This window comes from Aphelocoma coerulescens, chromosome 8 (assembly GCF_041296385.1).
Source record: "Aphelocoma coerulescens isolate FSJ_1873_10779 chromosome 8, UR_Acoe_1.0, whole genome shotgun sequence".
NCBI classification, from domain to species: Eukaryota; Metazoa; Chordata; class Aves; order Passeriformes; family Corvidae; genus Aphelocoma; species Aphelocoma coerulescens.
In genome coordinates, this window is record NC_091022.1 from 17,788,230 (window position 1) to 17,811,546 (window position 23,317).

Sequence of the window (23,317 nt, forward strand, 5' to 3'; positions counted from 1 at the left end):
AAAGCAATATAGCTACAGGAGTACGGGGCTGTATACTTACAGGGCTGAATTCCCTCCAGAATGTAAGCGAACTCATTTAAGTTTAGCTCTAGGATCTATATATTGCTTTACACTGTTCTGTGACAGAAGATGAACCGTACACCCTGCTAGGATTAGCATGGTTGATAATCAGGCATTTCAGTAACGTTACCAGCTCAATGTAAAAGTTTCATTGTAGGAGCTAGCAGATTTGTGAGTTCAAGTTGGAAAGACATGAGACTGGAAAGAAGAGAAAAGGGGAGCTTCATCTCTGAGCTGCAGTTGTGAGGTCTTGGGAAGTAAATTCAGTGCACTGACTTTGACCTGAAATGAAGATTATTCTTGTGCTTACTGTGACTCTGCTGCATGATGATCTTGCATTTGTTCACCATACAGAGAAACATGGCAATTCCTAATTCCTCCTGAAAGGAAATCACTGTATTAGAATGCTAAGAGTGCAGCACTGGAATGTGCATTTCCAGTAACTCATTCATTAGCACTGAATAGCCAAAGAAGGAACGTGCTCACTGCACGCTGACAAACTCAGATCATTTGGCAGGTTCTGAGGTTTTTCAGAGGTTGGCATCGTGACATGGGCTGAGCTTTTAACCTTGCCCACAACATTAATAAAATTTAAACTGAAAGAATACATACTCCAAGCAGGGCATGTTCCTAAGTTTGTGCCAAGGTCTAAGCCATGCTGTACCTCAGGACTCTGAGCTCTGAAGTGCTTATTAATTTTTCCCTGTAATTCTTAATAAAATTGTATTGCCACATGAAAGCAACAAGGGCCTCTCTGATAATTTACCCTCTGCAAGTTGAAATCCAGGTTAGTGAAGCGAACTGTCTGCCTTATATTTCAAAAGTAATGAATTCAAATTCTGTTGGGATTGTAATTTTATTAGAAATTCTGCATATCTTCTTTTCTTATTATTTATGGGTCAAATGGATCATTATATTGATTGATCAACACTTAATTTGTTATTATCCATAAGTATTCAGCAAATAATGAAAATACCCTGTCACTTTGTTAATGAATCATCAAAAATGACACTAATAAGATACTTTTCTAATTATTTTTTTTTGCATACATGTAGATGAACCTTTTCTATCTCTGGAGCTGTGGCTGACCACTGAAACATCTGGTAGGAAAAGCTGAGTAGTAAAATAAGTCATATATATACACATACACTAAAACCTGCACTTTTAGCAGTGCTCACTGTAAAAATAAACATACAGGGCAGTAGGGTTTATGATAATGCTCTAAGTTAATAACCTTGAGCACAGCAACAAACTTTTGATGTTGTCATACTAATCAGGCATTTCTGCGGCATAATCAGCTTAATGTAAAAATCAAAAGTCATGCACCTCTGTTCTAGGAACTAGGTTTGTACTTTCTAGCTGGAAAGAGAAGAGACTGGGAATTTAGTTGTATTTATTTATATTTATTGATTTTTTTGAAGTTATAACTGATTCTCTTGGCTTTGTTAGGCTCATTTTCTCCTAAATTCCACTGACTGACAACCCATAAAATATAGGAGTGAAACAGCATTCAGTCAAGTAATGTATGTATACATACATATTATACCATTAGATATGAGTCTTGAGTAAGAGACACTGGCCTTATTTTCAAACATTCTTAGTACATTGAAATACAATTGAAGATTACAAAAGCTGAAAAAAATCATGTTCCTGAAAATTGGGAGCATTTTTCCTAGTGTGAGTAACCAGCATCTACCATTAAGGAAACCTATAAATTAATTATTCTGTGTCTCCACTGGCCTAAATACTGCCTAAATTAAGAATACTCGTCATGATGCAAAGCGAAACTGAAAAGAAAAATATTCCTCTTTTTTTGTGTGTCACAGTCATCTTATAGGGACCAGAGTTAAATGCATTATAGATTAAAATTATTGGTTTATATATTTTATCAATAATGCAGAAAATCAGGCATCTCAATATATATCATGCATTTTTTTCTGAGCACGTCTACAGGTGTGCTCAAATTATACCACAATGGGTTGTTCATGGACAGCAGCACCCATAAATGTGATGGTTTTTGCACCTTGTATCCCAATTACCTTTACCTCTGCACAAAACCAACTCACTGTTCTTCTCTGAGCATATTCCATGATGTGCTTGCACATGAGACTTGTAATTACTTCATGTGTCTCATAAATCCCTCCACAGTAACCTTAACTAATTACAAGTGGGCAAGCTAACGTATTGTGGTTGGCACTGAACTCCTGACTGGCCACCTGAGAGGCCAATGGTCCACAGAATTTTTACATTCTCAGTTGAAACCTTCCTTCCATGGAAGCACCAATTTGTCTCTTTCTTTACTACCCAGGTGCCAGTTTTCACGGCAGACTTTGTGTCCTTACAGTTTCTACAGTTCTGCCCCCTCTTGAAAAGAGGGGAATTGACAGGTGGGCGAAAGAGCAAACAGTGCAATGTTGTGTATTTTATCCTTTGAAAACCAGGCTATAATGATATAGAAAACTTCACTCACAAAGCTATGAAATATCAAACACTGCTCACAAAGTTATGTGACAAACACTGCTCACAAAGTTGTGACAAACACCACTCACAAAGTTATGAAATACCTTATAAATATGAAATATCTTATAAATATAAAAGGTGAAACTTTGTTTTATGCCAATAATCTCTTCAAGCACTAATGTTTGTCTAATGGATTCAGCTACCAAAAATTATTGCATATGCTACAGAAAGCATTATAATTTGAGACCCACCTGTGCCATTATATCAAAGCTAAAATTATTCCATGAGACTTTGGAACATTCCATGTTGGTTGATACTATGTACTTTTAACTAAAAGCTTCTCCTTTCACTTTACATCAACAGAAGTGGAACAATTAATGCTTCAAAATACAAGAGAGGCTTTTGTTCTTGTTTAAATTTTTGTACCTTAGCTTGAAAGGTATCTTGAGCTCCTTTGAAGTTTCCCTTTAATATACTGCACCCAAACCACTTCTTTATAAGAGCCTCATTTAACTTTCACATTTTAAAGATCTTTCAATGCAAGCCCAAATGTAACAAAAGAAAGTGATAATTGTTGAAACAGACAGAGTTGTTGAATAGTGTAGACATTGAATCTTATGGAAGCCACATCCTGGAAGTATCTTGTGCAACTCTGGCTTCGGTGTATAGCTGGCAGGTAGGTCACATCACATAGGATTTGCTTCATGCTCTAGACTAGTGTTTTCTTGAATTATTAATCAAGTTTAATAATTCACAGAGACCCCAATTCCACAGAGCTTGTGTGGCCCCTTGCAAAGAGCCCCACTTGCTACCAGTGGCATTCCCTCAGAGGTCTGTCTGTGCAATTCTCAGGCGCGTGCTTAAATGCCAGTTCTCTAAGTCAGGGTTAGACTCCTGTAGCCTTCCCTGGGCATTGGATCAGACTGCATATTCTTTGGTAAAGGGTTTTTTCCTGCCTGTATGTGAAAACACCTACCGCCCAGCTGATAGTAACAAGAGCAACAGCTGAAATGCTGATTTGAGATTTTGCTGCTGTCACTTAGGGCTGCAGGCAGAAGGTCAAGACAATCAACACTGAAGAGTGCAGGATTGTTTGCAATTCATCCCGATTAACTGCCCTGGTACTCTCAGTCTCTATACAGCAGCGGTATTCCTGCCCAACAGAAGAGTATGTAGTAGAGCTTGCAGAGCTGTGAGTGTTTTTGTACCCCTATTCAATTCCCTGAATTCCTTGGAGTAATTAATGATAGTCAGTGTAGAGTTTATTTAATTTACCCTATTAGAAATGGGTCATTTCAGATTTCTGATGTCTGCCTGTCTTTGAGGCCCTGACGCTGTCATCAGACTCCATAGTGAGTGAGCAAATGTTGATGTCATACTGTGGTTTATGAGCCATATATCATGTCTGTATTTCATCTTGGTTTTGTGCTGCTACACAAACCTAGTGTTGTGGGAACTCGCATCATTTCAGACCTCTGAAAGTCTAATTCTCATGCACTATACTTATTTTCTTTCTTTCTGAACTGGGTCAGATGTCCCTTTCTGTAATAATTTAATTAACACTTTGGAATAATGATGCATTAATTAATGCCAGATTACAATGAAAATGCTACAGAATTACACTTTATATCAACATTAATGCAAAATGAGTTCCTCCTGGATAATATTTCTTACAGACAATACAAAAAGAGATAATACTAATTAGGCCATCAATTTAAATTTACCATAATTTCAATCCATGTCACTTATCTGTTCTCTAGCACAAAACCTTCTGTTCTACCATACACTTTTTACTGCATTGATATCGGTATGGCAGCCAGACCAGGAGTAATTTCCTAATGTACATTTTTATACATTATAATACCCTTCCGTACTGTAGTCCTGGGTTTGGTGTCTGCATTGTGGAGGACTGAACTTCAAAAATCAGGTATAGGTTTAAGAATGTTCTGACACAGATCTTCTTTGGGTAGAGAAACTTCATTGGCAAAATAACACCCTACCAGAGGCACAGGATTTTGAGTTGTGCATGGCACATTATTAGTCTGAAGCACACAGTCCAGGTTATTCTAATTCTTCCTGGCATGGCCCAGATTTGCTGCCTGCAAATGCAACATCGGCAAAGTCATTCTTTTGTGAGCATTATTATTTTAACTGCTTCATACCAGAATGTTAGGCAAATAAGAAATCAAGCTTTCTGTTCCCAAGAAGCTTCAGTCCTCCTATATATTTCCACATACGAGAAAAAAAAAAGGTTTCTTTAAAGCGTATCTGATCTCATTGCACTTTGGTGCTTTTTTCTTTATACGACCATCACCTAGATGCTGCCTTTTGTGCAGGTAAGAAAAGAGGATTAAAAAGACAATTCTGAAATGCAAAGCATGAAAAAAAATTAGCAGAGATGATTCAATTTCAATGACCAACCAAACCAGCTTGCTTTTCTCTCCACTCCTGACTCTCTGGCAGTCTGGTGGAACCTGCTGCTTCACCAGAATTTCCACAACCTGTGCCTAGGACCAACAGAGAGTCAAGCACAGAGGCCACTCAGGCTGGCTTGGAAGCACCGATGTTCATTTGGAATTCCCAAGGTGTGCAGGGACTTAGCTGTACTTCAGTCCAGACTATTTAATGAAAAGTAGCCAGGGACCTGAAGTCTTGTCAGTACCAGCACATGAGTTTGAGAGTTCTTCACACACTGTGAAGAATTTTGGAAATTATAAAAGGAAATTTTTTGGTTTTCCAGATTGCAATTCTTTCAGAATTTGCTGCATGATGGATTTTAACATATTTGGGGATTTTTATTTCAAATACAAAGAACACCAAATTCTGACATTCCCTGTGAAACCAACTCATTGCACAGCTCTAGTTGCTTTCTTCAAAAATTCAAATGTCCTTCTTTATAGAACTATTTTGCTCAGTAGATTTTAATGGGATGCTTTTATACTAGCCATTTGTACTAATTTTAGTGTATAAAGTTGAATGATTTAGTTCAAAAGAGGAAATGATGGTGCCTTGTTAGAATGTGTTCTCCAACAAGAGGATTTAAAGAAGCATTTGCCACTCAGTAGACCTGATCAGGAGAGTAGCTGTGAGGAACTACAAAGTAGTGGCAGAGTTCAAAGAAAACAAAACCCAACATAAAGGGTTCAGTTTTATGGAAAAGTGTTCCAGCCTGCATAATAGCCCAGGAAATTATTTTGCTGGCATATTGTGTATCTTCAGAGGGGGCCGTTCTTTTTTTAGAGACATTCTGAGTGAAATGTATGTCATGTAAAGAATAAGCCAGTATCCAGTAAAATGACATAGCCCTAAACCAGGAGTTGTGTGGGATTTGACCATGACAAAACTACATGACATTCTCTACCAGAATGAATTTCACATACTGTACTTTGGCTTTAGCATACTGCTTTCTCTGGAGAGTATTCTGGTCTCTCTACCACATGGGCAAATTGAGTTAATGCACTAGCTCTTCTCCTTTGCAGAATTTATTTGGAATTTAGAAAAGGTCAGATATGTAAATCTGTGTGATTTGTTTTATGAAACTACCTCTTTGTTTGGGACAGTTCACTATAACAGCCCATCAGTGCCCAGGACTGTTAAAAGAATATGTCTTTAGGAGCAATGATGTGAGCAGATCTTCAAAAATATGAAGGAAAGTTATTTTTCTAGGAGCAATCTATTAGGTAGAGGAACAGACATTTTTAAGAACTACAGTAAGCTCTCATCACTAGATGGGCTTATAACTCAGTGCAGAGCAGACACTGTACTGGAAAAACTATGATAACTACTACATGAACTGAATTGATGTTGATCCCAGTGTTCTGGAATTAAGAAATCTCACAAATCTTTTCTATCTGTGACTTCTGAGAACTGGCAAAGAAGGGTTTTTGTAGCTCAGGATTCAAGCAAGTATAATAAAACAGGCCTGTATAGTAAACCAGCTTTGTGCTGAGGGAAAATTTACTCTGTGCCAATCTACACTGCTTTCCCATCCCAAGTGTTATTAATCCCTTGCTTTCAAAAGCAATGAAGTCTATTCAGAAAAACATAACAAAAAGTGAAGATTATTTTAGATTTCATATGTAACATCAACTAGAAACTAACTGGATTAAATATTTTAGTAAAAAATAGCCCACTGTTCCAGACTTTTTGTTTAGGTTGCCCATTTTAAATACGTGGTTTTCTCTGTTTAAGTATTCACTTTTTTTTTTTTCTCTCATTAAGTTATATGGTCCCAAAATGAAGAACTTTTAATCTTAGTCTTTTAGATGAACTTAAATCTTCATTGCTAAGAACTGTATCATGGAGATCCAAATAAAGTAGTTTATCTGGACAGCTGTCTGATGTTGCTGTGCTTAGTTGAAACTACAAATTAGGATCTACAAATGAGTATCTACAGGGGACGGAAATAGGGTTTGATGCATCCCTTGAAGATGACATCTTTATGGAACACAAAAACCTAAATGTGCAGATGTCAAAGTTCAAGTATTTTAGTACCCACATATTTAAATACTAGGCTTTTTTTCTGGCACATTTCCAGCCTTAAATTAGATGTGGAATACTTGTAAGGTGGTGGCTGATAGAGGATTTCAACAGCTTGTCAGTTTTATCTTTACATTTAAGGCTTCTGCAGGACATCCTTCTATGACAGCACCAATACATCGGTAACACCTGCCTCTTTCCTGCTGATCACACCTGTTGATGCTTAAGTGCATTAACAAATCAACTAACAACCTTCTTCTGGTTCTTCATCGTCTGTATTAGTACTGGTAGCTCTGTGCATGATGAATTATGATATACAATGTATTCCTGAATTAAATGGATTTTGTTGAGTACCAAACATATTTCTGGTCATATTGCTTAATGATACCTCTAACACAGGAAGGATAATTCTAAGAGAACTGTCTCACAGATATAGGTAACTTTTGTATAATACCATCCCCAGTTTTGTGAGTGATGTGTATTTAAATTTTTTCCCAGAAGAGTAGGAAAGTTTATGTTCATACTGACTTTCTTCATTTAAGTCTATGAAGGAGAAAAGCTCTGAAAGAGCTGACTTGGAAGGTTACACTGGTAGCCAGAAAACATGGGGCCCTTACAACAGGGCTGGATATAGGAGCACAACACAAATAATATCAAGCTAATTCCAGAGGGGATAATACATCCTCAGGAAGTGGGGCTGATCATAGGAGGTTACTAGCATGGATTCTGAAAGCAAGAGAGCCACACTGAAGCTACACCTGAGTTTATACATCCTCCATCTTGATGGTGGTAACTAATCAGGGACAGCACTGCGTTGATGATGCCATGCTGCTTCCAGTTCTGCTGCATTGGTACATCCAAGTGTGGTTGTAACTAGTTCAGAAGCCACTGCACAGATGTTTGTCAAAGTCAAGAGAAATATTAATATCTCCAGAGTTATATGCTCAAATTTTGCTAGTGAAAATTTTAAAAATTGCTACTCACACACATTCATCAGAGCTATACTACATAGATTGGCTAATGACTATTGAACATTTGAAATATCTAAGTAATGAAAAGTAATGAATAAAAACTGTTAGAGTTGGAGAATGTTGAATAAATTTTAAAAAAAAATCATCAAATCATTATAAGAGATCAGCTTATGGATATTTAGTAAACAATAGTTTTCTAAGTTATTTGCTATGCATTGTTCATTCATCTCTAATAAGTATTATACAATATAAATTTTATTTTTATTTGAGCTCCTTGAACATAAAAAATCTGTAGAAGCTAGCTGAGAATTTTGCAAGCATGTCTGAATGCCGAATCAACTGAGGTAAGTTGGAGTTTATGTCCCTGAACATATTGTATGATCAGTGGATAAGGCAGGGTTTAAATATAGATTGAAAACCACAGGCTATTAAGTATCTAGGAATATTTTACCTTATGGAGTTGAAGTCTAGAACTAAACTTAACAAAGAGGTAATGTAAAATACAGTGAAAAAAATAATTGCTGGGTGGTCTCTGCCACATAGTGTATTGTGTGGTGGAAAAGGCTGAGAGCCATAAGAGAGATATTGGGACCAAACCTGACATACTGTATACATTAAACATCTTGCTATTTACCGTCTGAGGAAAGTTCTTTAAGGAACTTGTGGGCTGGTTAACAAAAACTTTATGGCATTAATGGAAGCCCAAAATCTGGGATGAAAATGCTAGTGTTAGCCAAGGCTTTAGGTTGAGCAAATTTTCCAGAGTTACAAGAATATTGGTGTTTTTGTGAAGCTGAGGAAAGGATGCCATGTAAGTGGATCTCAGCCCATTTGGATAGCCTCTGAAAATGCACAAACATACTTTTTCATTTGTTCTCGTTAACAAGGGCTAACTGACAAGAGCTGCGTGCAGTGCTGAAAGCTATGGCCAAGTAGATTTTAAATCATAAAGAAAATGCAGGGGAAAATACACAGTGGAAAAACAGGAAACCCTATTAAAAAAAATTAGTGTAAGATTTGTTTGAGGTATTTCTATTTTTATGTTATTTTTAAGTGCCGGGGCCCTGAGGGCACCACCAGGCCTCACAGGCCTCAGGGCTCCCTGGCCCTGCCTGGCCCCCTGTCAGCTCCACCCCAGCTCCCCCGCCGTGCCTGCCCAGCCCCACATCTTGGCCCGGCCTTGGCCCAGCTCCGTGTCTCAGCAGATGCCCAGGGCTGGGCCTGCCCTGGTGGGAGTGGGACAAGCCCTGGTCGCCAGGCCAGGCCCTGCCATCCCATGGGGCCTCCACACTCCCATCCTGCAGAGGCCTTGGCAGGAGTGCTGCGTGTTGTAGTGTTAGTATATGGCAGACCCATGGAATGGCGTCTGTTTCTTTCTCATCTCCTTGTGAAACCATGTTGGCTCAGACCAGGGCTCCAAGCGCTTGCAGTCACAGCCTTTCTGCAGACATGGGGAGACATACTGTGAAAACTGCTCTGCTTCTCCACTAGGACTGACACAGAGGCCTTGTAAGTAAACCACAGACTTCAGTTAATTTCTAAGGGGTTTGAGTCAAGCCCCTCAGCTATATATGTTTTGTCTTCCCCTTCTCTCTGCTCACTTCAATCTTCTCAGAATTGCCACTCATGGCTTCATAAGCACCATAGCCTTAAATGCTGAAGGGAGGCAATGCTGAAAGAAAGAGTTATAGTGTGCTGCCTCATTCCTGCTCCTTTGTTTTTGATTAATGGGACAATAAACACCCATGAGTACTGCTAGGGAGACCTCAAAAGATCTGGACAGATGCTTGTCTTAACAGCTCTTCAAAGGGCATTTACTACCTTAAGTATTCTATGATTGTAATTTTCATTGAAGTTTTGGTGGCTCTATTCCATTTGTATGGGTATCCAATTACAACTCAAATATTTGCACTTGACAGCAGTTTTAGACTACATAGTTAAATGAAAAATGAACCAAATGCAGTACATACTTTAATAACAATCAGTCTTAAGAGAATTTTTTGTGGAACAACTTCTGACCCACCAGGATTATTAAACATCCTGTAGCATTTTTTGTAAGATTAGTCACAGTGTCTTTCTGAAACTCAATTTATATTATTACATTCTGCCTCCATAAATCACCCTACGGTATCAACTGAATATAGTATTCTTCTGTCACATATTGTTGTAGAAAGTTAAAAAGCTGTCATGTTCCACCTCAGAAATGGATCCACTTTGCTAGAATGTAATGCAGTTCTATTACAAGGTTTGGAACTTTTTGCTATTTTACAATCCAGTACATTTGCAAGAGAGTCCATTATTTTTTTTCAGTGCTTCTTGGTGTCCTCACCTATATCAATGAATGTAGAAATCATAAGTATCAGTATTTTGCAAAGACACCAATTTCCAAAGATTTTTTCCCTAGGACTGAACACGAAAGAAAACCATACATTTCAAATTGCACCAGAAAAGACCCAAATTTCTAATTTTTCAAATGTGATTGTTTATTTAATACATTTTGTTTCTTGGCAAGCCTTGCAGATGATGTAATAAATATCATCCCTTCCTTTTACTCAGCATCAAGCAAACAGATCACTCTCCTTCTTTATTCTTTTCTTTTGACTGAGAGGAAAGCCAGCAGCCCTGCTCCTCTTGATTATTATATATCTCATATGTTTGCCAGAATGGGGATATAAACCTAGAGCTCTATCCAGATTCAAGTGTGAATAATTACATTTTGCCCACCTAAATTCCCACAATGATTTCATTTGGGTACAGTATATTTCTTCATTTCCTGCTCTTGGGCCTGTTTTGGCATCTATTGAAGTTAATGGAAAGTTCTCAAATACTCTGGTGAAGGAAAATACCCATAAACTATGGAGTAAGTCTGATGTGGTATTAAACAGCTTGAGTGGACGAAAGTAGAGTTGTATCTTAGTATAGATTGCTTGCACTGCCTGTCTTTACCAGTTTGGAAAACCCTTCACATTTCATCAGTGTTATGAACACATTCAAGATGTAACAAATGGCAATTAACATATTTTTTAGGTATTCTGTTGTAGACATCTTATATATGTTAAATTTACAGATATGGTTGATCCTGGTGTCACAGACTTTTATGAAGATCTTTCTTTGGACTTTAGTCCAAGAGGATGTCTAGGTAATAACTTAAGAGTAGTAGAGGATAGTAGCCTTCTGACGCATAGAAATTCTGTTTTTTCAGACACCTGTGGATGTCTGAAGAAAAAGAAATAAAAATGCTGTTCAAAATTTGAATTCAAGTCTTTTGAACCCCAGACTAAACTACAATACTCTGGTACTTCACCAAGACGTGCACACAATTGCAAGTAATTGCTGCTTTCTTAGCAAAACTTGGAATTTTTCTAAAATATATTTTTGCTTTTTCTAGAGATAAAAAATACAGGTTTTGAACCCTTCTCAGTTGTCTCTAGGAAGTTCCTCAGAGGAGAAAAAGAGAGCAACTCAAAATAGAGGCAGACCAAATTGTAAAATTAATTCAGACCTGAGCTTTCCTAATTCTTTACCAGGCCCATATTTGACCAGAATTTATTTTATTTAGAATTTTAATAAAGTGAGGGTCATATCTATTGAAGCTAGATGACTCCAGGCTGGAATATATTTGATATGGTTGTTCCCACCTTCTTTTCTCTTGATGATTATGTTTTATAAGTTATTCCATTCACTCTCATTCTTGGGACTTTTGGTCACATTCTCATGAGCCAGACCCAGGCTGGGGCAGGACACAGGCTGTCTCTTTATTCCTTAAAAGTCTGTGTCATGTACTTTTAACCTTGGCCTGAGCTTTTGGCATGAAAAATGCCTGTATTCTAAATATACAACATTCCTTTCCTTTGGCCTTAGACAAAACTGGGAATATGGTTGGTGTAAGTCTGTGGTGAGAGCATCACACCATTTCTCAGAAACCAGCAGAGGAATTCTGCAATGAAGAGCAGTGGAGATAATCTCAACAATTTAATGCTGTGATTGTTACTGTGGAGTGGGAGGTCATTTTAATTCAGGAGCAAAACCAACACTCTTGCAGTGTCACATACAGCATTTCTAATAATTCAAAAATCCTCTAAGTCAGAAGTGTGGTACAGCTAAGCAAAAACCCTTCAGACAAGAAAGATGCTTTTATTTTATTTAATTTTCAAATGTTTCTGCAGCTTGCTAGATTCATAACCTAGGGCAAGTTTAATTAAAGTCAATGAAGCACTTTAAAGCGAAGAAGAAATCAGCATTAGAAAAAGTGTTGATTGTTTTCTAATTATGCCGTGGACTTTCTCTGTAATGGATTCTTGCCTTTTTAACTCTAGATAAAGCCAGATATATGTCAATGCAGACAGGAGACCTGGGAAACTCCTTAATAAAATTTCCTTACTAGTTGCTTATCTAGGTATCTTGGCACCCTTGTGGCATGATCGATTTCATTGCTTTTTGTCAACAGTTGGACTAGGTGGATATTCTTTTCTGAAGATTGCAACAACAGAATAGCGTACCATGCAGGAAAGTTCTGCATGTACAAATTAAAAATCTTTTGGTTTATTAATCCTTTATTCAGAAAGTGAACTTGTATGATGCAGTTTAATTGTCCAGATTCATCCTGAATTGAGAAATTCCAGTGAATATGGAGAATAATAGTAATTTTGAATGTTGCCCTGAATGTACACATGGTCTCAATAGGATTTGGTTTTGATGTGGCTGGACAATTTGCCTACAATACAAATGGCACCCCTCTTACCCTCAGTGGGTAAGGATCTGCCAGTTGCATGTTCCCTCCAGTGGCCTAGAGCAGCTGTGGATGACCCATTGCTGGAAGTGTTCAAGGCCAGGCTGGATGGGACTCTGAGCAACTTGGTCTAGTGAAAGGTGTCCGTGCCCATGGCAGGGTGTTGGAAATACATGATCTTTAAGACCTCTTCCAACCCAAACCATTCTATGATTCTATGATTCCTTCCCAACATTTACTGACTTGATCCAGTTGATGGACAGCCTGCATTCCACACAGCTGATCATCAGCAAGTGTGACTTGCTCTAATAGAACCATTCGTCTCTTCAATAATGGTAGATTGTAGTACCTTCTGGAGTTCATCCTGAGGTATGGGTGAGGCTCAGAAGGGATGATGAAAGGCTACTTGACTGTCCTAAGGTGACAGTCTAACATGCCAGTAATGCAACCTGAGGCTCATTAGCACAAGCCTCGGCGTGCCCTCGGGCAGAGGGGACGCAGAGTCAGCTTCCACAGCGTCCTCGCTGGATGACTTCGCAGTGGGAAAAGGTGCAAGATGGACGCGCGTGCTGGCTCCTCTTCAGAGAAGGCACGTCAGGTGGCTGTTGGATTTGGCTTGCGTCAGCCTGGAAGCAAAGAAGGCAAGAAGGGCCTCTGGTGTGGGTTCCAGCGAGTTTATTAGCAGGAGGGTCCAAGGACCAGAAAGGCCCTGAGGGGAACTGTGCACAGCCTTTAATGGGGGGGGCAGAACAAGGTGGGGAAAAGGGAAGTAACCAATGGGTTACAGTCAAAGGGGAGGATACAATTTTACCAGAACCAATGGGGAAAACAGGGAGGCGGGAGTCACAACAGGGAACCAATGAACAACCAAATAGCAAAGAACTTTCCAGAACGAGGGAGGTAACTTGAACCCAGGAACCACCCAGCGGGAAGAGACCTAGACTTCAGTGACATCCTCTGATCCACTCTCCAACCCACTGTCTTGGGCAGGGAAATCCACCTAGTGGATGGCCCTGGTTTGATTGGCATTCCATGGCCTCAGCCCAAGAGCGGGCTGAGCCACCCCAACATACATGGACATGTTGTCCATACAACAGGACAACATAGAATCATAGACTCATTTGGGTTGGAAAAGACTCTTAAGATCATTAAGTCCAACCATAAAGCTCACCCTGCTGAGTCCCCCACTGAACCATGTCCCTCAGTGCCACATCTGCACATCTGATGCTGAGCAAATGCCCCAGCTGCGTTCTTCTCCAAGGAATCCTCCTGTTTCTGTAATGCTGTGACTGCTGGCATTTGCGAGGTGTCTGCTAAGACAATGCTACATGTAAACACTCAGCCTCCAGCAGAGTGAACACATTGTGCAACTCATCAGTCCACATAAAGTAAAGGACATCAGTATTTACATTATCTAGCCCCTTTAGTCCCTGTTCATGCAAAAGATTAAAAAGAACCCCAAACGTTCCTGCACAGAAGAGTTTAAACACAGGTTGGTATTTATCCTACAGATTTGTAAAACACCCATGGACTAGAGAGAAACTTATTCTGTGGCATGCCAGCTTTCTTCTTGGTAAGTCTGTAACACAATGTATAGAATCACAGAATAATTTGGGTCAGAAAAGACTTTTAAAATCATTGAATCCAACTGCAAACCCAACATTGCCAAGTCCACCACTAAACCATCTCCCTAAGTATCACATCTACATGTCTTTTAAATACCTTCAGGGATGATTACTCAACACTTCCCTGGACAGACTGATGGTTGACAATGGTTGGAGTGAAGAAATTTTTCCTGATACCTTATTCTCCCCTATGTTAGATGCAGAATCTCCTGCGTTGGCCTTTCTGACACATCCGAGTTCATCTCATCCAACCTAGCAGAGGAAGTTGTAGCCATATCACCCAAAATTTTACCATGGGTTTTTTATATTTTCAAATCTATCTACATATCCAGAAGTACTCCCACTGTACTGTTACAAAAAAGCATGTGCTGTCTTATACCAGCTGTGCTCTAAAAGAAAAAACAGCTTTTATGGCCTGCTGTAAGTTCCCTTTGTTCAGGACTATACATTAAATAAATATGCATTATAACTTTCGATATAATTACTCCTTTGTTTTATTTTGAGACAATTCATTCGATCTGCAAAATACTTCCATCAAGATTTTGGCTTGATTGTCCAGAGGCCTTCCTAAATGGAACAGGTACATGAGGTTCTTCTCTTAGGAAGTTCTGATTTGTCCAGTTGTTCTTCATCACCATGTTGGTGGGCATATTTCTGGTCTTGATGAAGAAAGCACATGGCTTGAAAAGATGCAGAAATCTAAGCATGAGCTTTGAGTGGGCTTCTTGATAAGGTTCAAGAGAAGAATGTAACATTTACAGAGGAATTGAAATGCTCCTTAGCAATGCAGTATTCCTATGAGAAACTCACTAAATGCTCACAGAATCAAAGACTACAAATGAAATACTTTGCATCTCTCTAGAGCAGCAGTTAAAACATTTCACATTTATTTTGCAAACAATCAACTTAATAATCTGGTTATTTTTGTAGAAATGGTAACTTGTTTGTAACTTTGTATTAGAAGACACAAGTCAATTAGATTGCAAGATCAAGCACTGGATTTTCAAGGATGGCCCTAGAATCCTAAATCAGCTTCTCTCATCTGTGTGTTACAGTAGCACCCTTATTTACAAATCACTAATTAGTTTTGCCTCATTTTGCACAAGAAGGTGATGATTTGCAGAGAACAAGGAAGGTGATGAATATTTCTTTTTAACTTCATTGCCTAGTCTATAGCCTTAGGCCTTATTTATTGTCCACTATGCCAGCTAATGTAATCCAAACCTGCACTGCACTTGAAATAACTAATTTCTTTTTACTATTTTCAATGGCATTCTTCATTATAGAATTATATGAATATTTCCCCAACAAGTTTTTCTGTGTTGGGGAAGAAAGAATATCATCCCCATTTTGTAGTGGGGAAAGTGTAAATTTGCTGAACAGTCATAAGAAGTCAACATGACTAAAACTCTTTTTTAAATTTATGTTCTCTCAGTGACATTGCATGTCCTTATGTCCCTGTATTATGTGTAAGGGTAAAGAGGAATTTTGACTTCTTGTTTTTCTATAATTCATTATGTGGCCTCTGTCTATTACACCATCCTTTATTTGGGCAGTCTGTCTCTTTCATCTTTGCACATTGGGATTTTCCTTTAGGCTTCCATCATTTTCACTGCTCATATCTAGAAATTTCTACTCTAGAGAGAATAAGATCAAAATTCTGTTTGATTGTCAACTCTCTCTCTTTCTCTCAATATTGTAATCTGAAAGATGTCTGTTTAAAGCAGAATAAATTCCACAAAATTACTGCAACAGGGACGGTATCACTGCTGACTTACTTGGTGCTAGGACTGAGTAATCCCATTCAGAGACAGTGAATGTGTGTGCCATCAGCCAACTCTGACAGAGGATGCTGGTTAGCATTAATTATGTTGCTGGTGGTTTTATGAAACAAAATTCTGACTGCTGAGAATTAGACTAAGCTAAATGAGCTTAGTTTGGACAGACCAATGCAGGGTCTAGAATGGTCCTTTGCAATGATTGGAGCTTGATTTAAAGAGCAGCATACAGAGTGCATATTCCACATCTAAACCACTCAGTGACTTGTATTTATTATTCAGACTGGCATTCACTTATGTGAAAACTATGTATTTAAATTGGAAACAATGTTAAGTAATTAACATAAATATATCCACTCCAGCAACAAGCTATTATGTGAGTAACACAAGATGTAAATTTGGGAGAGCTACTAATGAGGTGGATCAGTGTGCTCTTGAAGCCTGGGACAAGGATGCTGTTGATGGCAATTAGAAAATGGTGTTCACAACTGTGAAACTTAAAGGCAGGGCCTTACCATTCCAGGTTCTCCAGAGGAAGCCAAGTCCTTGAGGAACTGTAGAATTTCAGTTATATTCCTTGCTACAATTTTTCTTTGGTTGCTTGCAATGACTATTCTTCTTTTCCAAACTGGTACAAAAGTGGGCACTGAATCACATTTTGGTGTCCTGTCACCACAGATTGCTGTGATCACACGGCAGCTAATGGTGCATGGCCTGAGTGCAACACCACTGTTCCAAAACAGCCCAACTGCTAAACGAGAGGCAGTATAATGAGAAACTCCTGCTGATAGCAGGAACTTCTGTTTTATCTGAAAATAATTCACTGAGAAGATAATTGGTGAATTCCCAGTTGGAAAAAACTTGATTCTGTCTGAGCATAGGTTACCAAATGTACCATCATAAAGTAATTGATTTTGTGATATATCAGGTAGGGACATAGTTGGGACTGTTGAGCTTTTCACTTAAGGCCTCGGGGTGAACTTGAACTAAGCTTCCAAAGGTGAAGAACCAGTGTTTGACATATTCAGGGTTTTGCACTCTTAACAGCCTCTTTAACTTTCATTTTTCCCTTTTACCAAGATCTAGATTTGCACAAAGTCTCATTAAGATGGTTGAGTTGTCATTGGAGATAATCACCAAAGGAATGTGTTATAAAAGGAGAAAAAAAGTATGTCTAGAAAGTCTGAATAATTTTTTTATGCTGTTGTTTTAGTGAAGAGGCTTTGGATGCTGATAGAAAAGTTACTATTGCTATAGGGCACATTTAATTGCATTTTAGAAACTTCTTTTAATCCTGTAATAACAAAAAATTAAATCAGTGCTGACATTTTTTTGTTGCCAGAAGAAGGTAGTAAAAGGGTAAAGAAATAATTGTTAGTTCTGAGAATATAATTAGCAACTTTAATGCTTTAATCTAAAAAATGCATATTTTGAGCCTGGGTGAATGATTAAAGAAAAGATATTGAAAGCCTTTGAAATTTCTAACTGTTTGTTTTTAATTGTAAATTATGATCACTATAATTAGCTCATTTAGTACATTTATAATGTAAACAAATATGAATATACAGAACTTCAGTGATATATTTCAGGGCAAATAAGAGCAACATTGTGACCCTGGGCTCTATTTATTAAGCCTTTCTTGTAGCATTTGGCACTGCTTCATTCTTTCATACCGTTTCCCCTCCTTTTTTTCCAGAAGATAAAAGTAAGCCGTACATAATGTTTGTAGGTCTCTGCTGAGGTCTTAATGCATCTGGAACTACACTGAAGAAAATACAGATAGAAATCTGGTCCTTTTTGGGCTCCATTTAACTCTAACTCTGAAGCTTTCTTATAGCTAGAGTTTTTATCATGTTAGAAAATAAATACTGTGTGTTTCCTTAAACAGTAGGCTGTTAATACTGAGCAATTAGATGAGCTGAAAGTAGTGTTATTTTTCAGGTAGACTTACTATTTCCATAGCTAGTTATCTGCAGAAATGCAGTGTGTCTGATACTGCCTGTCCTGTTTCCTGGTGATGCACTTTGTGTAGCATCCTGGAACCAGGTTTCACAAATCTGCTCCTTTCCTGATACATGTGCTGCCCTACACATCACAGTAACACAAACAGGAGCTGCCTGCCTAAGACTCTCTGCATGCTAATGGAAACACTTAATGAGTAACAGGATGTTATTCTCCCACCAAGTTCAAAGATTAAAATTTGGGGTTAAGTCTCACCATTATTTTTGTAAAAAGACATCTTTTGTTACATTTCCAGAGCTCAGTTATCATGCTGTGACACACTGCATCCAGTTCTGATATGTCATGGAAAGTTACGATTAGTGAAGCTCCTTATGAATAGAGAAGGCTTCCCTGAAGGTTGCAACTGGCCTCTAACTTGAGATTTTAAATCATTGTTGAAGTGTTTTGACTAGGCTGCCTTTGTGTACACTAAACAGTTTAAGGTTCCTTTTTAATCCAGTGGTGCCCATTTTATGATGTTCACTTGCTGCGATTGAGTGCTGTTCTGTTCATCACTGCCAACTGTCTCCTTGGGATCCTCTAGTAACTAAGTTGTTTTATCTCAGAGGAATGAATTGTCAATAACAAGCAAATAATAACTTTTCTGCTGAATTTCCAAGATTTAGAAAACCCTCTTCTTCTGACATATCTCCCTTATAATGTCTTGCAAGGGTTATTTGCTCTGTTCTTGCACTGTGAGCCTTCAGGAGTTAAATGTTTATAGCATGACACAAAGGTAGAGGAGGTACATATTGCAGCAGTGTATTCACCATACTCTGTGGATAGTTTTTAGCTGAAGGAAATAAACCCTGGTTATTACAGCTGTCACAGTGACATCTGATCCTTCAGTATCAGTGACTTCCTCACCTGCCATATGACCCTGATCACTACCATGATTCTCGGTCTACTATTAAAGTGGGAAAGGTCTTGGCCCTCCAGGTGCTGTTTCAAGTCTGAAATAGCAACTTGTCTGTCACATTCACACTGACTAACTTATTGCTTAAGGACCAAGCAAAAATGTTTAATGTAGGAAGGGTCTCATGCAGCAACAAAGTAAAGAATGTGTCTTCTGTCTGTTTCAGGGCTGATGTAGAGATAGGGAACTAAGAGTGCATCAGTTCTTAAAAATTAGTGAACGTTGAAGTGAATTTGAGGCTTAATCTCAACAATTATATTTTTGCACTTCCTCTCTTCTTTTGGGGAACACACTGCTTGAAAGTCATGAGAGGTACCTTTAAATTTCACACAGGAACGGGGGCGTATAATAGCTTGATAATTTCCTTGAGTCAAAATTGAAAACTTTAAAAATATTGTTATACAAAAATTCATATCCAAAGCAGATCTTAACTGAATTTGGGGAAAAAAAAGAGCTAACAAGCAAAAATGTTTCATGAAAATATATTTAAAAACCCTAAAGCTCTAAACCAAACTCCAAAATTGTATAGCTGAAATGAATAGGGCTTCCCACGATGTGCATTTTCCCCTCCTTAGTAAGTACCTTGCTTGTGGTATTAATTTAAAACTTGCTTAACCTAGGCAATATGAAAGACTTAGACAGGATACTTTTCTATGCAAATAGATACGGCTTATCAGGCCTACCTAATTTTTAGGAATGAGGCATTGGAAAAGATTCTGTACTCCAGATAACAGAACTGGCCTAACTGGATATTGCTCTGTACATTGTTCAGGCTTTGACACACCAATTGTCAGATGTTTCCAGCCCTGAACGCTTATCTTTTTAAGCCCTGTGGTGTTGTTAAATTCATGTAAACTGGTACATGGGGCTTGACAACCAAGAACCAGAGTTTGTATATTGAAATTCAGCCGCATCTGGACCGAACCAGAAATTAAGTAGATGTAATGCCAGAGTAATAAAGAGGTTGCTTATTACCAGCTTCTGTAATTTTTGGAGTGATTTTAGCTTCTAAAGTATAGTATTACAAAACTATTTTTATGGCTTTGATGGATGTACCTGTGAACATCTGACCTACAATTCCTCCTCTAATGCAGAGGGAGGGGCACTTTTGGGCAGAGTGCTTCTGGTCACCTTTGTCAAGGTAGTGCTGAGTTTCTTAAAATGACCCCCATGATCAGGAAACGTTAATGAACACAGCTGCAGCATGTTACATTGAAAAATTTTTTTTTTTTTGAAATAGAACTATCCACACTTTAATACCCTTTGCAATATATTCTGGATTGCAGTTGCAAATACCGTTTTTTATAGCATGAAAAGTCCTCTCTTCATGTTTTGTCAGAAGCATACGTCCATTTGTAATGATATATGTATTTAATATGTATATATGCTCACGTAGTGTAGGTGTGTGCATACATATATAGTGACTTCATAGCTCATGTTAAGATAATGCCATCCTTTAAAAATAAAATTTTATATAGTTGTAAACTAAAGTTATGAAGTTATATGTGAAGTTAAAAGGTTATAAATACAGTTCTGCTTATCTTAGTGGAAAACCAGAGCAGAAATTGTCAGCAGAGTACTTTTAGAAGAGTTCTGTCATGACTCTGAAGATGGAAAACAAGATAGACAAGGATTTAGAGCTGGTGCAAAAAGAGAAGGGAGGGCATGTGTTCCTGAGAGAAAACCATAAAAAGAAATGTAAAAAGTGGGAAAATTAAGGTGTGTCCACTCTGAGCATATGTTAGCCATTAACTCATAGCAGGCAGGTCTTTGCTCTCTGTTGAAGGAAAAATTAGAATTCTGTCAAATAAGGGACAGATGAAGCCAACTGTATTGGGCAAAAACTTGTTGCCTTCTATGGAATATCCATAATGGCTGAATGTTCTCTATGCATCCTTGATCCATTTGGTATCTGGATCTGCACTGCTCTTTAAAACACTATTTACTGTTAACACAGATGTCACACAACCAGATCATTTTGGGGCTAGAGATGGGATTATGTGGGTTCCACCAATCCTCCTGTTTTCACTTTGTTTTCTTTTAAAAGTAAAAAAAGGTTGTTAAAAATTGTCAGTCATTTGCCTGTGGACAAGCACTGGGTTTGATGCTGCCATTGGCAGTTCAGGGTTGAAAGGCTTTGAGTTCTCTCTGGAGTATAACTCTGTGCTTGTTCACTTTCGGGCATGTGCAAAGCCTTGGTCTTCACTATGCTCATAAGTCTTCCACAGTGATTATGACTAGGGTCCTTTAATGATACTGTAATTACCATTATTCATAGTAATGGCTTATTAGTAATAATTACTAAAAATCTTGATAATCCCCTAAGGAAAAATACTATAGGTGGAAAGCCAGAGATGGAGTCATTATAACAGAGAGAGACTTGTTCTTTGTGTCCCTCTTGTAATAAAATAATTAATTCCCAGCTTTTATTGAGGGTGCTGAAGATTTCTGAAGAGACTTCTCTCCTAACAACCCTCTCTGCCCACCTGCCCCAAAAACTAAGAGTAGAAGAATGAGCAGGCCTCTGCCCTGATTCCTGTGAATAATTCAAGCAGCAAATATAACTTATTTCCATCCAACCTTCTGTCTCTCCTTCACTATTCCTTCGTCTTACTTTTCATGGTCTTCTGCGTTTTCACAATCCTGTAGTGTGTGGTAGACAAAAAGTATAGTATTTATAGCTTGGTAGACAACATCTTCCCAGAAAACTTTCAAAAAACCTCCTTCTCACAGGATATGTTGCCAAATATGCATTGTTTTTATATACTTAAACTCACTTTTAAAAAATGTGCACAAAGATCTGGCTGTGTTTATCTATGGCTTTAAAAGAGCAACAATCAAAAGGAACTGCATTCCGTGATCATTTAGTCTTCAGACTCCATAAAAAATTCTTATTCACTTATACAAGTGCAGCTCTGTCCAGTGATTTGTCTCACATACAGAATGTGCTTGCAGCTGTTGGCATCATGGAGGGCAAAGAGGCAAATATTTCTCCTCGGCTGGGAAGGCTCTGGGCAGGTGAAGTAACGTAATCCTGAACGGTGTGCTCAGATTTTTTCAATAAATATTTTTCGTCACTACAGAGCTTTATATAACAGCAGTAAAGGCAAGAAAGGAAATTAGAAACACAGCTGAGACTGCATCTCATACTTAATAATGACCTAAAATTCTTACTGTTTATTAAAACTAACACCCCTTGTCAGGGTGTTGATCAAAAATTCTCTGCAGTCTCCTTTCTTTGATCTTTTCATTTTAGAAACCACAGATATTTGTTGCCATTTCTTTATTTAGTTTTATGTCTAAAACACTGAAACTCAGAATTGCTTTCCAATAATGTTGCATGGTAAGGAGTAATCCTGAATTCATTGAACCAGCAAGCCCATCACTAAACAAATTTGTCCACTCACAAAGAAAGGAAAGTTCTGGTGTAACGCAAACATAATTGCTCAAAGGTGGCACTAGAAAGGATGCTTTAAAAATACCTGTCATCTCTGTGAGCCTCATGCTTCTACTGCTCTCCAGTCTGAATATGGGCATAACCTATTCTAATATCTACATTTACCTTTTGTTTCAGCAGCTCCCTGGCTCCTGCACATGCAAAACATTTGAATTTCCTGTTGGCTCAGAGGTGAGATTTATAACATTTATTAAAGCTGCTTTTCACTGTGAGTTTACTGGGCAGAAAGCCTAAGAGGGCCTTTTTTTTCAGGGGGTTTAATTGCTTGAATTTACCAGAGGGGTGAACATTATGCTTTCTTTGCAGCACCACTATCCACTAAGATTGCCAGGTGTTGAATTTCCCTAGAGGTTCCCTATTTATTGAAGGAATTCATGAAATACCCATCTATCCAGAGCCAGAGCTCCTACCATCCATTTCCCATGCATTGTCTTGATTTTGTTTCCTTCATGGCTGCTTTTGAATTTCTTGATTGATCCTGTTCATTTCTGTCTGTTCCTGTCTGTAAGTGTCCTCCCTCCTCTCCAGTTGAGCACCTCGGCCATTAAAAGTGGGCCAGACATTCCTCAGACGGTGCCTGAAAGCCTTTTGCAGGGATGTGGCTGCTGGTGCTCTTAGCAGGGTGGGAAGGAAGATGAACAGAGGACAGGAAAGACAGGACAAGTAGAGGGAAGGCTGAAGAGCAAAGAGGTACTTATCAATGTTTAAAGTAAAAGCCTAGAAATAGCCCTTTAAAATCCATGAATGGACTTCTCAACAGATGGCAACCCTACTGTCAAGCAAGCCCAAGGCAGGCAGACCATAATTGTTAGCAAATGTATTGTTAAGGGAATTTACTAAT

General features: G+C 38.3%; 1 long non-coding RNA gene across 2 annotated transcripts in view; it reads left to right on the top strand.

Annotated features, from left to right (window-relative positions):
- Positions 1-9,303: 9,303 nt before the first annotated feature.
- Positions 9,304-23,317, top strand: part of LOC138114021 (uncharacterized) — a 254,311-nt gene continuing 240,297 nt past the window's right edge. For both annotated transcript variants that reach the window (XR_011152447.1, XR_011152450.1), the window contains exons 1-2: positions 9,304-9,479; positions 22,594-22,647. This is a non-coding gene — a long non-coding RNA (uncharacterized lncRNA). The remainder of the gene's footprint in view (positions 9,480-22,593; positions 22,648-23,317) is intronic.